The 13485-nt window shown below is 40.2% G+C and overlaps 1 long non-coding RNA gene across 1 annotated transcript in view; it reads right to left on the reverse strand.

Annotated features, from left to right (window-relative positions):
• Positions 1-5480: 5480 nt before the first annotated feature.
• The window catches only part of LOC125886100 (uncharacterized), a 233265-nt gene continuing 225260 nt past the window's right edge, over positions 5481-13485 (reverse strand). Inside the window, exon 4 of the long non-coding RNA XR_007448976.1 lies at positions 5481-5846. This is a non-coding gene — a long non-coding RNA (uncharacterized LOC125886100). The remainder of the gene's footprint in view (positions 5847-13485) is intronic.

Here is a 13485-nt window from a genome sequence, read left to right on the forward strand (position 1 = left end):
AATCCTTCATGCTGACTGAAAGAGGTATTCCAGAAATCACCCCCTTACATCCACCCTCAACCCTCTCCTCTCCCACTCTTGTCACTCTGGATACTTTAACTTTTCCAACATTATTCATTTTCTTTGCCTTTTCCATCTGCACTTGATTACTGCATCGTATCAGCAAGTTTCCATCACTCAAAACTCTCGCATACTTCACGTCTCCGACTTGTCCTTTGATGATTTTTTGTTAGTTTCAATGGATCAATTTTCTTTACTCCTCCCTCTCCCTCAAATCTCACTACTACGATTAGTCCTACTCCTGCTTTCGATCCCTCCTCCTCACTCTCACTCCTCTCACTCTCTGTTGCACTTGAGCTTTGATTTTCTTTCCTTCACTTATGGCGACTCTTCCTTTCTCCCCTCTCTTTCGCAAACTCCCAACCCTCCTCTGCCCATTCCTCTCCCTCATTGATTTCCATGTTGTCCCTCTCTGTCTCCCTGTCTGACATCCTGTCAGATTTTGCAAGGAGGAACAGTGCAAGAATACCGTTCCGGACCTATACAGGCCGTCGGTTGATATTCCTACAAAATCCCCCCCACAACTAATTCTATTTCTACCAAGTCCCAATGTCCGCAAATCCGAAGTCAAAAGTCGTTATTCAGTCATACATATATTCCAAAAACCAGTCCGCAAATTCACCGTAACAAAATTCAAACCTCCCGCAACTCTCTCCAACGTGCCTCCTCCTCCGTCCGGCGCAGCCTCAAGCCGGACGCTTATTTGTCCTCCTTTTTGGAGTTTCACCTGAACGCAACGCTGCATATCGTCCAATGGTGTAAGACTTTCGGTTAAAAAAAATGGTTAAAAATGATTGGTTAAAAGCGGTGTCACTCAATTCTCCGATTTCTCATTGGTTGAAAATGTAAACAAGCTGCCCCCTGTTCCCATGTGCTAGCTGTGTCACTCATCTCGTTAACTGAATGTTAACATGCCGAAAAGACGGACCTCATTTAATGCCGAATGGTCAAAAGAGCACACGTTTGTCAGTAAAAGTAGCAAAGACGATTTGCATGCGTATTGCACACTTTGTCGCTGTGATGTGGACGTTAGCACACAAGGAAAGGCGGCCATTGAAAGGCATGCTAGCACGAAGAAACATAAATACAACAGACGGGCTGCAGGCACCTCCTCCTTCCGGTTGTTTTTTCGGGAAGCAACGTCATCGCCTAAAGATGACAAGATATCCGCTGCAGAACTTTGTGAAGTTTATCATGCAGTCAAGCATCACCAGTCATAGTGGAAGCTTCCCTCAGCTCTCCGGAAATGGAAGGTTGCCACAGTGTGGAGCGGTATCTGAAACTGTTTTCCAAAGCAGATGTACCACTTGTGAATCTCAGGAAGGTCAGTGCCTACATTTTCTCCATCCCATGCAGCAACGCATACACAGAACGAGTCTTCTCAATGATGACATCTGCATGGAGAAATGAGAGGAACCGTATGGATGTGGACAGCGTAAAGGCAGAGCTCCAAGTTTGTGTAAACTTCACCTTTCCCTGCACAAGCATGTACCAGAAGTTCCTTGGAAACAAAAAACTCTTGGATGCAGCCAGAAAAGGGCAGAAGTATTGCAGATAGAGAGTCAATTATTTGGTGAGTACAATATTATCATCTTTTGTTTGTTTGTTGTATACTATATTTAATTAAACAAATATACACTTAACACTTCTGCCAAATTGATTGTAATGCAACATTTTGATTTTATGCATGGGCTTTATGAAATGAATATGTACTAGGTTTAAAACAATACAGACTTTTGAAGGTTGATAACAGTATTTATGTTTTATGTGGACTGCCCTCTGCAGGAGATGGAAAGACCCACAGGCAGTGGAGGCTTGCCTATGAGGACCCTGGAGGTGCTGTTGTCTCCTGAGCTGCTGCAGTAGGTGAAGGTGGATTTTGCTGAGGGCTGAGGCCATATTGAAGAACAGGATACTGAGGACAGGGACTTAAATCAGTTAAAATACAGGTGGACTGCAGCTGCACACACACATACATAAACACAAATACACTGCAGACATGTCCCCAAAGGACTGAATCACTGTGGAATACACTGTGGACTTTTCAGTTCAATATTCACCCGTTACATGGTGTTTTTTCTTCTTACTGTCTTTTGTTGTTTACATAAAAAAAGTTCTATATGCTTATTAAGAACTGGAATGTATATTTTTTGCATTTATTTATTTATTTTTATGTAAATTTAATTTGCACATTTAAGGCCATACTGTAAATGTTCTGCTTTGTGGCACTGCACTTTGCAAGACAGATGTATTGAATAAATACAAATACTGTGAACAAATACTTTTCGCCTTCTCAGGAATATTTTTTCCTCTTCTGTTACACATACATCATGATATATCATAGATAAATTGTCTTGTGATGAACAGAGTATCTCAGAATCACTGTATCATGATACCATCGTTATCATGTACAAAATTGTATTGTTGTGGGGAGTACACTAGAGTTGTATGTTGCGATTTTTCTTTCCTCACTAAATGCCGCAAAGTGTCCTCCTTTTTGGTGTTGTGGAAATGGCCACCCTACATGAACGTCATAGATATGTATACATAGATGCCACACCCTGGCTTGTGGGATGCGTCAATACCGCCACCATCTTACCTAGGTGCTCTGACCGGTTCAGACCCGTGTCAGACTCGGCAAAAATGCCACATTTTTGCTCTGCATTTGGGTGTACGAACGAAAGAAGTGTTAAAAACCAAGCAGAAGGGAATAACATTCCACAGGTAAGAAGTTGTTTTACAATATTTTACTGTTACGAACATGTTTAATGAGATATATATCTCAAAAAGTGATCCTTCTTTTAAGCTAATCAAGTAAAGTAACTGTCCTGATCTGGTCCTAATGCCAAATTAAGCTAATGCTATGTCACACAACTTAAAGAAAAAAGGTTAACATTTATATAATAATACTTATAAAATTATGATGCTTTGTCAAACAGCTATGTCGGTGTATGTGTTATTCCAAATTGTCAACTATCTGTTTCATGGCACCAACGTGACATAGGCTAACGCAATATAACGTTAGTAGTTAACTTGTGGCCCAAATTTTAACTACAAATTATGTGGAACTGCGTTTTTCTGACACACTTATTTTGTGTGTAGTTTCCCAAAAAACACAGATAGGAGGAGACGGGCATGGGTAGCAGCAGTGAGGAGAAAGGACTTTGTCCCGAGTGACTCCTCAGTCATCTGCAGCTGTCACTTCAGACCTGAGGACTTCAACAGGACTGGGCAGACTCCTAAAAATAATACTAGCTACTGTACACTGTATTTTTTGTAAATATGACCTAATAGGCCTAATGTAAACAGTTCTGTGTCCAGGCTCCCATGAGCACTGTGGTGTTATACATATGAGATTAAAGCAAAATTCTGTGTAAACATGCAGCTCTAAGTCATTTATTTTCACTTGTACAAAACCAACATTTGTTAATCAGAATCTACACTGCAGCTCGGCACAACCCTGCTGATACACTATTTTTTGCACATTGTGTGAAATGTGAATAAACATTTATAGTCAAAATTAACAATTAAATGACATCATGGTGGGCACTGTACATCTAGTAAGAAAAAAGAATATTTATTACATGGGGAAAGTTTAGTTTAAATGTGTTGTAGAACTATTACTGTTAGCCTACTTTATCGACATAAGATCAAATATTTTGGTATGAAAAGCTGCATTTTTTATTTAACCAAGTATCCTGTATCATAACTTCAATGTCTGACAATTGTAGCAAACCAAACCGCATGAAAATCGGTTGAGAATTCAGCGAGTAATGATGATTTTAATCATAAGTAATCTCCTACCTCAATAGACATACATGCATTAGGCAGCGCGGCTCCACCTGAGCAAGATGGCGGCCGCGTTGATGTATCGCTCCAACGAGGGGCACCGTTGAATGTGGCATCTACATATATATAGGTTCGTTCGAGATGAGCCAGTCCTGCGCAGATTCGATCACCAGCGATCGGCGCACACTGAATGCCAGTTAGTTTTGTGTCCGACTTCATCCTGACTTGCTCTCACGTTTTAGAAAAGTGGACGGCGATAAAGCCGCGAGAGCGAGGCGGCCACAATTTTTAGAGCCAGGTGCTGCAGTTGCTCTCCACCGACTGCACCATAGACATATATATGTAGACGCTGCATCGAGTGGGTTTGCCCGCTGTAGCAATACGTCAGCGTCGCCGCCATATTGGATGTGGCAAGGCTGCATTGTAAACTAATAGAAGTGAATGGACTTAACTTCATAAAACGCCTTTCTACAAAGAAATTTACGTTAGTGCCTCTCATTTATTCATTCACACACACACTAATATACTTGGGAAACAGTTAGGCACCAAAAACAATGTATTTGATCTTCTCAGATGGCTAAGATAAGAACTTTATTGATCCCACACAGGAGTAATTCACCTTACATCAGCTATAGAGAACAAGGTAGTGCCGAAAAACAATACACAGTATATACTGTGTATTTTTTCGGCACTACCTATGTATGTATGTATGTATATATATATATATATATCTCCAAACTTTTGGCCTGTACTGTATATATATGTATGTCTATATATATATATATATATATATATATATATATATATATATATATATATATATATATATATATATATATATATATACAGTACAGGCCAAAAGTTTGGACACACCTTCTCATTCAATGCGTTTTCTTTATTTTCCTGACTATTTACATTGTAGATTCTCACTGAAGGCATCAAAACTATGAATGAACACATGTGGAGTTATGTACTTAACAAAAAAAGGTGAAATAACTGAAAACATGTTTTATATTCTAGTTTCTTCAAAATAGCCACTCTTTGCTCTGATTACTGCTTTGCACACTCTTGACATTCTCTCGATGAGCTTCAAGAGGTAGTCACCTGAAATGGTTTTCCAACAGTCTTGAAGGAGTTCCCAGAGGTGTTTAGCACTTGTTGGCCCCTTTGCCTTCACTCTGCAGTCCAGCTCACCCCAAACCATCTTGATTGGGTTCAGGTCCGGTGACTGTGGAGGCCAGGTCATCTGCCGCAGCACTCCATCACTCTCCTTCTTGGTCAAATAGCCCTTACACAGCCTGGAGGTGTGTTTAGGGTCATTGTCCTGTTGAAAAATAAATGATTGTCCAACTAAACGCAAACCGGATGGGATGGCATGTTGCTGCAGGATGCTGTGATAGCCATGCTGGTTCAGTGTGCCTGCAATTTTGAATAAATCCCCAACAGTGTCACCAGCAAAACACCCCCACACCATCACACCTCCTCCTCCATGCTTCACAGTGGGAACCAGGCATGTGGAATCCATCCGTTCACCTTTTCTGCGTCTCACAAAGACACGCGGTTGGAACCAAAGATCTCAAATTTGGACTCATCAGACCAAAGCACAGATTTCCACTGGTCTAATGTCCATTCCTTGTGTTTCTTGGCCCAAACAAATCTCTTCTGCTTGTTGCCTCTCCTTAGCAGTGGTTTCCTAGCAGCTGTTTGACCATGAAGGCCTGATTTGCGCAGTCTCCTCTTAACAGTTGTTCTAGAGATGGGTCTGCTGCTAGAACTCTGTGTGGCATTCATCTGGTCTCTGATCTGAGCTGCTGTTAACTTGCGATTTCTGAGGCTGGTGACTCGGATGAACTTATCCTCAGAAGCAGAGGTGACTCTTGGTCTTCCTTTCCTGGGTCGGTCCTCATGTGTGCCAGTTTCGTTGTAGCGCTTGATGGTTTTTGCGACTCCACTTGGGGACACATTTAAAGTTTTTGCAATTTTCCAGACTGACTGACCTTCATTTCTTAAAGTAATGATGGCCACTCGTTTTTCTTTAGTTAGCTGATTGATTCTTGTCATAATATGAATTTTAACAGTTGTTCAATAGGGCTGTCGGCTGTGTATTAACCTGACTTCAGAACAACACAACTGATGGTCCCAACCCCATTGATAAAGCAAGAAATTCCACTAATTAACCCTGATAAGGCACACCTGTGAAGTGGAAACCATTTCAGGTGACTACCTCTTGAAGCTCATCGAGAGAATGCCAAAAGTGTGCAAAGACTCCATCCCAACTAGGCTACTTAAGGAGGTCTTTCCTTTAGTTAACACTCATATATTAGATATGATCAATATATCCTTATTAACAGGCTATGTACCACAGTCTTTTAAGGTAGCTGTAATTAAACCTCTACTAAAAAAGCCCACCCTGGATCCAGAGGTGTTAGCCAACTATAGACCAATATCTAATAATCTCTTTATGTCAAAGATCTTTGAGAAAGTAGTCGCAGACCAGCTGTGTGATTATCTCCATGATAATAATCTATTTGAGGAATTTCAGTCAGGATTTAGAGTGCATCATAGCACTGAGACAGCACTAGTTAAAATTACAAATGACCTTCTGATTGCTTCAGACAAAGGACTTGTCTCTGTACTTGTTTTATTAGATCTTAGTGCGGCGTTTGACACAATTGACCATCAAATTCTACTGCAGAGACTGGATCACTTAATTGGCCTAAAAGGTTCTGCACTGAGCTGGTTTAAATCTTATTTATCTGATCGTTTTCAGTTTGTTCACGTTCATAATGAATTGTCCTTACGTACCAAAGTTTGTTTTGGAGTTCCGCAAGGTTCTGTGCTCGGACCAATCCTATTTACTCTATATATGCTTCCTTTAGGTAACATCATTAGAAATCACTCTATAAATTTCCATTGTTATGCGGATGATACACAGTTGTATTTATCGATGAAGCCAGAAGAAAGTAATCAATTAACTAAACTCCATAACTGCCTTAAAGACATAAAAACCTGGATGAGCACCAATTTCCTGATGTTAAATTCAGACAAAACGGAAGTTATTGTTCTTGGCCCCAAACAACTCAGAGACTCTTTATCTGATGACATAGTTTCTCTAGATGGCATTGCTCTGGCCTCTGCCACTACCGTAAGAAACCTCGGAGTAATATTTGATCAAGATTTGTCTTTTAATTCTCATTTAAAACAAACCTCACAGACTGCATTTTTTCATCTGCGTAATATTGCGAAAATTAGGCCTATCCTGACCCGAAAAGATGCAGAAAAATTGGTCCACGCTTTTGTTACCTCAAGGCTGGATTACTGTAACTCTCTATTATCAGGTAGCTCTAGTAAGTCCTTAAAAACTTTCCAGCTAATTCAGAATGCAGCAGCACGTGTACTAACAGGAACTAAGAAACGAGATCATATTTCTCCTGTTTTAGCTTCTCTGCACTGGCTCCCTGTAAAATCCAGAATTGAATTTAAAATCCTACTGTTAACTTGTAAAGCTCTAAATGGTCAAGCTCCGTCATATCTTAGAGAGCTCATAGTGCCTTATTATCCCACCAGAACTCTGTGCTCTGAGAACGCAGGGTTACTCGTGGTCCCTAAAGTCTCCAAAAGTAGATCAGGAGTCAGAGCCTTCAGCTATCAGGCTCCTCTCCTGTGGAATCATCTTCCTGTTACAGTCCGGGAGGCAGACACTGTCTTCACATTTAAGACTAGACTTAAGACTTTCCTCTTTGATAAAGCTTATAGTTAGGGCTGGCTCAGGCTTGCCCTCTCTCTCTCTCTCTCTCTCTCTCTCTCTCTCTCTCTTTCTCTGTCTCATTGTGTTATGTGGATTACTGTTAATTTGTTATGCTGATCTGTTCTGTACGACATCTATTGCACGTCTGTCCGTCCTGGAAGAGGGATCCCTCCTCACCGTTTTTTTTCCCCGTTAAAGGGGTTTTTTTGGGGAGTTTTTCCTTATCCGCTGTGAGGGTCATAAGGACAGAGGGATGTCGTATGCTGTAAAGCCCTGTGAGGCAAATTGTGATTTGTGATATTGGGCTTTATAAATAAAATTGAATTGAATTGAATTGAAATTGAAAGCAGTAATCAGAGCAAAGGGTGGCTATTTTGAAGAAACTAGAATATAAAACATGTTTTCAGTTATTTCACCTTTTTTTGTGAAGTACATAACTCCACATGTGTTCATTCATAGTTTTGATGCCTTCAGTGAGAATCTACAATGTAAATAGTCATGAAAATAAAGAAAATGCATTGAATGAGAAGGTGTGTCCAAACTTTTGGCCTGTACTGTGTATATATATATATATATATATATATATATATATATATATATATATATATATATATACATATATACAGGCCTACTGTAGCGTCCGCCAGGATGTGTGGAAAGGATGACGCAGTTATTCGGCAAACCACCGTTTATTAATGAACAGTACAGAGGGGTATTCCAGAAAGCAGGTTATGTGGAAACTCAGAGTAAGTTAACCCTGAGATGAGGGAAACTCTGAGTTATCCATTCCAGAAAGGGAGGTAGGCCTACATTCATTCAATCCATTCATTCATTCATCTTCTAACCGCTTCATCCTCTTGAGGGTCGCAGGGGGGCTGGAGCCTATCCCAGCTGACATCGGGCGAGAGGCAGGGTACACCCTGGACAGGTCGCCAGACTATCGCAGGGCTGACACATAGAGACAAACAACCATTCACGCTCACATTCACACCTACGGACAATTTAGAGTTACCAATTAACCTAGTCCCCAATCTGCATGTTTTTGGACTGTGGGAGGAAGCCGGAGTGCCCGGAGAGAACCCACGCTGACACGGGGAGAACATGCAAACTCTGCACAGAAGGGCTCCCACGCCCGGGATCGAACCGGCAACCCTCTTGCTGTGAGGCGAGAGTGCTAACCACCATACCACCGTGCCGCCCTTCATTCAATCCAGTACTCTCAAAACCTAAAAGCAATTAGAACTGTGACTGCTTGCACTATGTTAAATATATTTTTGTAGCTCTCTTTATACTGTGTACCCCGTAGCAGTGTTCTGTTACGTTAATGAAAAAGTAATTTTTTACTTAATATTAATCTTACTATGTACTTTTTACCTGTGTTTTATAAATAAAGTTTATTATTTAAAAAAATAAATAAATTTGAAGCTCAAAATACCGGGCTATGGACGTCGCCATCTTGGCAGTGCCTGACTCCGCCCAACTCCCGGACGTAATATTTTTTTTCGTAGGATGGTAGGGGAAGGTACCGCCTTTTCTGCCTCTGATTGGCTAGAAGGGCTGTCCCCTGATTGATTATTTGATTTGGCCGTGAAACGTCATCTCACGTTCATCATAGATAATAGGCTCGTTCGAGATGAACTGCACCTCGCCTGAAAAGTAGACGAGAGCAGGCGGCTGCAGCGGGCGGTGACAAAAAGTTTTCACCATTAGTCACACAACATGTTTTCTGTTCACAGAATAAACCTTCAGGTCAGACAAATACAATCTTAATCTCTAGAATTCAACAAAAATGAGTAGTTTATCTAAAACGTCATCTTGTTGAGTCGACATCTGAACCAATCAGCTGTTAGATCAGGTGAGAGCCAGGCGGTGCAGTCCACAGACATATATACATAGACGCTGCATCGAGCGCTGAGCCGTACGTCAACGTCGCCGCCATATTGGATGTGGCAAGGCTGCGCTGTAAACTAATAGAAGTGAATGGACTTAATTTCATAAAGCGCCTTATATATATATATACATATATATATGTGTATATATATATATATATATATGTATATAGTAGCAACCCTGCAGTAAATGTTCTGTTATAATGTCAGTGTTCTGTGAGTTAATGGCATGTTTGGGATTGAATGAGTATAGGTAGGGGGCGGGGTGCGAGTGTGACGGGAATAAGGGCAATGTGTGAGGGGGCTGGTGTGTGTAGGAGCGAGCTGGAGGAGAGATCATTGATCAATGATCAAGGTTTTTTACTTTCTTACGAAGAATTTTTGTTAAAATTTCAGTTGCCAGTCATGTCGAAGAAATATGCTGTGATTTTTGATGCACTACCACAGGGTGTGCTGCAGTTTCTTAAAGGGACTGAAAGAAATGCTGCTGTTGCAGAAAATTATAGCCTAATTGTGATATTTTTGTGGGCGAAGTAGACATTACAAAAAAATCCTGCTCTAACACATATTTGAGAAGCTGCTTACAAGCAAGGATTCTGCCTAGAGGTCAAATTTACTGGACTGCACAATTTGGAGAGGTTAACCGGCATAAAGCGTGGCTGGTTGGTGACAAATTCTGTCTTTATAACAAGGTGAAAGAAGTTTCGTTTAAAATTTTACATCAAATCTACCCTGCAAAGAAAACACTAGTAAGATTTAAACTGGACATTGAATATGTGTGTGATTTCTGTGAACTTGAAGATGAAACCATCTCTCACTTATTTTATCAATGTACTTACAGTAGAACTTTTTGGAAAGATGTTCAACATTTTGTGCAAGAGAAAACAGGAAGAACGATCAGTTTCCAGGAAAAACACATTTTTCATTTATTTTGAGGACCAAGACAAAGATTTGTGTTTTTTCTGTCAGTTGATCTTGAGTTTGGGGAAATTTCACATCCATAAAAACAAATGGGTTAAATCTAAACCAAACATTGTACCCTTTCGACAAGAACTGCACCGTTATGCTGCCACAATCAAGGACATCAGAAATAAGAAAGCTGCAAAAACATACTCTATTATGGAGAAATTTTGTGGAAGTGATCTGAGGGGTATTCCAGGTAGGAGGTTCAACAAACTCTGAGTCTATCCCTGAACTCTGAGTTGATTTACCCTGAGATGGGAAACTCTGAGTTATCGGTTCCAGAACAGCTGATTTGAGTTAGTTCAGTCAACTCTGAGTATGTTCACTCTGAGTTAAACCAACAATAAAAAGCCATCATCAATGGAGCTCCAACTCCACGATTCACCATGGCAACAGGTAAATAAAAGACAGGCCTCCATTTTAATGGATGCAGAGATATTAATGCATGTGTAGCAGACGGTGCACGTTTATCTTTAAAAGAAGAGCCTGAGTCAGAGCGAGGAAAGTGTAAATAAGTTAACCATAAAGTTAATAAAAAAGTTTTATTCAGTGTTGTCTGTTTATTCATCATTTATCAGACTTATATTTCCTTAATGAAGATAAAATGGTGGAATCTGACTGTGTATCAGGCTGTAGATACATTACATTATATTAATAATATATAATAATATATTTGTTCAGATTTAATCTGATGGGGAAAAACACAGGAGGCAGCAACTGCAAAATAGGAAGATTTAAAACATATAGTCTAGGCTATAGATCAAAGACATAAAGACATGACTGTAAACTCACAGTCTGACCCAGTAATAATATGTTTGGTGATTTGCACTTGAAAAGACGCTGAGGTTAAAATACAGTAGATTTGAAAATGTTGCACATCTATTTGTATCTTGACTCAACAGCATTCAGTGTCTTTATTTCAGCTACAAATATAGTAAATGTAAAGACACTGAAATGCTGCACCATTGCTCACTCAGAAATATGAACATATAACCCCCAATATTAGGTTAGGAATTATGTTCCATCAGTGCGACCAGTGATCAGTGATAGAGATCATTAGTCATTGATACTACGTGTCTATACCGATTTTTAAAATTTAAATAATTAGACCTACACATTATGTGCAATAAACATTTCGGAGCTGCTCTAACAAACTGACAGTCTGATCCTTGTGCACAGTGTTATAAAAAATAATAAATATAAAAAAGGACAGAGGTTTGATTCTGAGCTGAGGGTGAATTCTTGCTGTGTAATATTTGAATGTTAAGACAAAAACCGATGTCCAATGATTGATGTGCATAAATTCAATAACTTAAGACAGTCCTGAGTAACAAACTAATATCCAGCAGGATTTAGACTGTGACGGACGTTAAATCTCCGCTAATTAACGCGCTTCGATACAAGCTTTGACACGGACTGAATGAATGAGGAAATGAAACAGCGTGTAAGAGGGAGGAGACAGAGAAAAACTCAGGGTTTATTGAAGAAAACCTGTCAGCGAGCAGGTTAGGTGTAGGTCTTCCCCTAGCAAAAGAAAGTTAATGTAACTGTGGGCTCACACAAGCTGTGATATCACATGATCAAAATCACATGACATCTGAAATGTCCAATCATAGATTGGGGCGGGGCAGCCCTCAAATAGGAAGCACTCTGTGTGAAGACCACCAAGAGGTTAGTGACATAGTGTTCAGACAAAGTTGATATTAAGGACATACATTTCTTTAAAAAACAACAATATTGCTAATTGTTTATCAGAATGTGTTTATAACATGTTTAGGCATCAGAAAATATCCTATGTGGTGTAAATATTCTCAATATTTAGAATTTCAATCAAAAATTCCTACTGTCCCACTTTAGGAAACATGTCTCCCTAAAGTGGGACAGCATGGTTTGCCTAATGTGGGACAGCTCCAAATGTGCTTCTGTTAGGCAAAACTATGTGTAGTTGAATATACTGAGCAATAGCAATGGTTGTTTATATGATTTTATTGTTATAATGCATTATTTTGGATATTTTAAATAAAGAGCAAACTTTTTTTCAATAACTGGGAGTTGCTGTATCATTGTATCAAATGCTAAAATGGTTTAGGAGTTTTTTGTTTCTAACTATTGACTTTTTTTATAATGTTCATGATAAATGTTTAAGTTCAGAGGTTAGCACAGCATATCACATTATTGATTAATTAAATCAAATGCATTTCAGACCACAATGGCAAAGGCGAGTAAGGCAGGGAGATGAAACAAGGGCAGGAAAGAAAGAAGGGAAAGAAAGCTCAACCAGTGGAGGGAAGACAGAATGAGGGGAGCCATAGCAGAGTTCAGAGAGATTGCTGAGGCTGGTGGAGTCCCACAGCTGAGGTTGCTGGCCAGGGCCTGGAATGTCCCAAAATCTGCGCTACAATGCAGGATTAAAGGTGATGGGAACCATCATCATACCATTGGTAGAAAACCAATGATATCCTCTGAGGATGAAGCAGAGCTAGCGCAGCTTGTGGCAACACTAGGAAGGTACAGCTACAGCTACAAATGGTTCCAGGGATTTTTAAAACGAAATAAACATCTTAGTATAAGGAAACCAGAGGGACTCTCTGTTGCAAGAGCAGCAGGGTTCAACCTCACCGTGGTCAAGAAGTGGTTTGAAACCTACGAAGAAATGGTTCAGACCCTTGGTTTGGAAAATGCCCCAGACCACGTCTGGAACTGTGACGAAACAGGGCTCCAGGATCACTTCCTGTCAACCAGGGTGGTTGCAGAGGTTGGGACACCCTGTTTTGAGGTCACCGGTGGTGAAAAAGGAGCAACAACAACATGTCTGGCCAGCATCAATGCTGCTGGTGGGTATGGATCCACAATGATCATTTTCAAAGGTAAAAGGATGAAGGCAGAGTGGGTCTTTGGGGATCCAAAGAACACATTTGTGAGGATGTCCGACAATGGGTGGATTAATGCTGACTTGTTCACAGAGTGGGGGAAGTGTTTTCTGAGAAGCCTTCCAAAAGACGACTCACATCCTCATCTGCTCCTTCTTGACAGTCA

This window comes from Epinephelus fuscoguttatus, linkage group LG1 (assembly GCF_011397635.1).
Source record: "Epinephelus fuscoguttatus linkage group LG1, E.fuscoguttatus.final_Chr_v1".
In the NCBI taxonomy this organism is placed as follows: Eukaryota; Metazoa; Chordata; class Actinopteri; order Perciformes; family Serranidae; genus Epinephelus; species Epinephelus fuscoguttatus.